We start from the raw sequence: 4,016 nt of genomic DNA on the forward strand, positions 1-4,016 counted from the left end.
ACGAGAGCTTTTTAAATTTATTAAAAAAAAACTAACACGAAAGCGATGGTCCTGGCTGAACATCTGCGATCAACTGTTAATGGGTTTTACTTCCAAACAGAAAATCATAGTTGCTCCCACAGGTAGGTTTTATTCCAATGGCAACCTTCTCAAAATGTCTTTATCATAATCTTGCTACATTATAATCTTGTCTTTCATATTAATTTGCTTCATCCCACTACCTGAACAACACTCCAAGTGTACTCCGATCTCCAATGTTAGCTGATGTTAATAGTTCATCTCAGAAGTTGTCTCCTCCTTCACATCTTCCGTTCTTCACAGAAAACTCTTGACCCATCTATAACACTTGCCCATCTCTGTATCTCGGCTCATTTAACACTGTAGCCCTTATCCACTAGTATTCCTACTGGACTTGAGCTAACACAACCACGTACAAATAGACTACCTCGCTTATTCGAATCTTCCTAAACTTGAGGTCATCAAATGCTACTCCCACCCCACAAAGGTTCATTTACCTATTACCCACGAGTCACCTTTTGCAACCACGTTCAAAAGTTTCATCTTCAAATCTGTCCACAACCTCTTCCCATAACCCCGAGAGAAATCCATGCTCCCCAGGTTGGCCTTTTGATGATACCCAATATTTATAAAAACGTTTTAAAACCACACCACCGTTGCATATTCTCTTGACATCTCCAAATTGATCATTCACTTACTTACCCAGCGAGTATATTTTACTTTGTATCATTTGTTTAAGAAAGAACTGCAGATCCTGGAAAAATCAAAGGAAGACAAAAATGTTGTAGAAACTCAGCGGGTGAGGCAGGATCTATGGAGCAAAGGAATAGGTGACCTACGTCACCAATTCCTTCACTCCATAGATGCTGTCTCACCCGCTGAGTTTCAGCAGCATTTTTGTCTGCCTTCACTTCGTATCATCATTCCCTTTTGTCATTACATTTCTTCATCTTCTACATTTTTCTTCAATTTGTCCCACTTTCACTGCACCTGAAATGTTAGTTAACGGTTTCAATTTTTGGTGGAAGGTCAGTCACCTAAAAAAAAAAAAAAATTCATTTGGGTTCTCTCTTCCCCAGTGCTGCCATATCCCAGTATTTTCTTTTTATCCCACTCGGTTTTTAAATAGGCTTCACAGAGTCTTGTTAATTGCTGGATGCTTGGATTTTTTTGTTGATTTTGACAGACAATAAACAATGGTATCAAATTTCATTCCAGTGGAAATGTAATTCTTATAGATCTATTATTCATTATGTCAAGTAGTTTTTTGGCACCAATTTAGAGAAGTCAGTTAAAAAATTACAATATTAGATGTTGTTGCTTTTATATGGAAATGTTATATTCATCAGAGTAGAATTTTCACAAATGAGTGTGTAGAGATATCAAAGCTAGGTTAATTGCAGCTACATTTATACACCATCTAATGTAAATGATTTATTTAATAAATTCAAAGATGTTATTATTTTTACATCTGGTAGTTTCTGTTTGAAACACCCACCAAAAACAATTCTAACCATATTTTCAACCCACATACTACAATTATATCCAAGTAATATACTACAATTACTACGGTCCCAAGAGTGGGTTGTACATGGGAGGAAGATAATATTCCTCTTTCGGTGACTTTACATTTTAGAAAAAATTCTTTGCTGTGAAACCCCTAACATCTTTTGACAAACTCTGCCACCAGTAGCAAAATTGCTCATTTTTCAAACAGCAGACCTTTTGGAAGAATCTTACTCATCAAAGTTTAAACAGCTTGCAAAGTCTGAAACATATTCCTACTTACAGTTCAGGGACACTGGCAGGCTCAGCCAATATTGCAGGCCTTCAAGTTGAAGTACCTAGATTAGAGAAGGGATCCAATAGTGTGAAAATGGGAGCACCCACCCAATCAGTCTGGGCCACACCCATCACACACTGATTTTGCACCTGCAAGTAGTTACTGGAGGGACGTCAATCGTCAAAGACCAGAGGGTGCAGGTGAGAGGGACAAAATTTAAAGATGTACAGGGCAAGTTTTTATTTTACACAAACAGCTAAGTCTTTGGCATGCACTGCCAGGGGTGGTGATAGAGGCAGATGCAATAGCAGGATTTAAGAGGCTTTTAGATAGGCACATGGATGTGCAAGGAATGAAGGGACTTTATGCAACAGATTAGTTTAACCTGACATCATGCTTGGTGTGGACTGTGGGCCAAAGGACTTGCTCCTGTGTTCCATCTACACCATTTTAAATTGCACTGACATACTAATCACTCCCCAAGCTCCCTTGGCCCTTTGAAACAAGCCCTAAACGATTAAAATACATTTTTAATCGAAAATATATGATCCTGTCACTCATTAACAAATCAATTACTTTACATTCATTAAGAGGCACAGCTTATATACTGAAAATATACACTGAAATCCCCATCATCTGAACCAAAGCTTGGCTCTCCCCCCCAAAATCAGTTTGAAGAAGGGACCAACTGAAAACATCACCTCTATGTTCTCTGGGGATGCTGCCTGATCCATTGAGTTTCTCCAGCACTTTGTATCGTTCTTTGGCAATTCAGCACCTCCTGTTACTTGGCCACACTGCTTAAAACAGGTTGGCAAGTTGCCCTTGAATAACAGGCTTGAATGCAATGGGCAAAAATTAACATGGTTTGGAAACAATTTTTATACTCTTGTGCACTTCAAGCCCTTCAGTTCAGACATCCTCTGGTTTTATCACCTAGAGCAACTAATTCATTTATGGAGATTAACTTCTACAGATCAGCAATGGGAACTGCTTATGTGCTCCAAATAACACTATGTGCAGAATCCATGTAGATGCTGACGACACCATCACCATCAACTACCAGAGGCAATGATATCATCCTGGAGAAGAGATCCTGCTATTCAGCAACACCACTGCTAAATTACGTTGTCATTTAGGTGCCAGCGAAGATGGTTGGCTTTCAAGTGTAACACACAATCACTCTCGAATGATCATGTCCTTGCATCACCTTCACAGATCTTTTGGCATTCCCGGGATTATTCAAATTTGAATGCCATGAATTGTGTTTGGAAGCGGATGATTTATTTGCAATAACCATGTACACAAGATGTCAGGCTTTACAAAAGATTGACAGTCTGGTTGCAAAATGAAGATTGTTTCCTGCTGGTGTGTTGCCTTCACGGTAATACTTGGAATTGTTGAATAAAATATTCAGAGATATTGCATTCGTAATGCATCTATGATTATCTTTGTTCATTGGTTTGCAAAGCACATGGGTCACAAATATCTGCACAACAATGAATCCTATGCATGCAGTACTGGATCAGAACAGTGGCATTTTAACCTCAGAAGTTTTTTTCCAGTGATAACTAAAAAGCTTTGAGATGACGAATAAAGAAAAGTAATTTAAACAGATTGCAAAAATCAATATAATGGTGCTACAGATTCAAGATTTTTTTTTGAAGAACAATCAAAGCTTTCAACACACCAGGTTATTAAAGTTGAAGTTATAACCACAAAGGGCCTTTGAAGATATGGTTTAAATTTGAAGCAAGGAAAGCCACCAACAAACTGAAAATACAAAGGATACCAGGAGAGGAAGCAGGTATCACCATTTAAAAATAAACCAGCATCAGCACAACATTCAAGCCATGCATCCCTTTTGCTTACATCAAAATCGTTGACTGGTGAATTGAGTTAAGGGCCTGTCCCACTTGGGTGTCATTTGCGTGTCACGCAGATGGCGCGCAAAGATTTTGTGGCGCAGGGGGAGGGGGGTAGCGTACGCCACTGCCTATGTCACCACGCACCATGCACGCGTAATGCGCATCATGACGCTAAATGATGTCGCGTAAATGATGCGCAAATGACGCCCAAGTGGGACAGGCCCTTTAATGTCAACTATAAAATCAATGTAATTATCAAAGGGATACTTCTCCCAACCAACAGCACTGCTGCCTTGGGTTCCATTACTGGAAGACATGGTGAAAATGGAGGAACCCAACACAATTAG

Source organism: Leucoraja erinacea, chromosome 21 (genome assembly GCF_028641065.1).
Source record: "Leucoraja erinacea ecotype New England chromosome 21, Leri_hhj_1, whole genome shotgun sequence".
NCBI lineage: Eukaryota > Metazoa > Chordata > Chondrichthyes > Rajiformes > Rajidae > Leucoraja > Leucoraja erinaceus.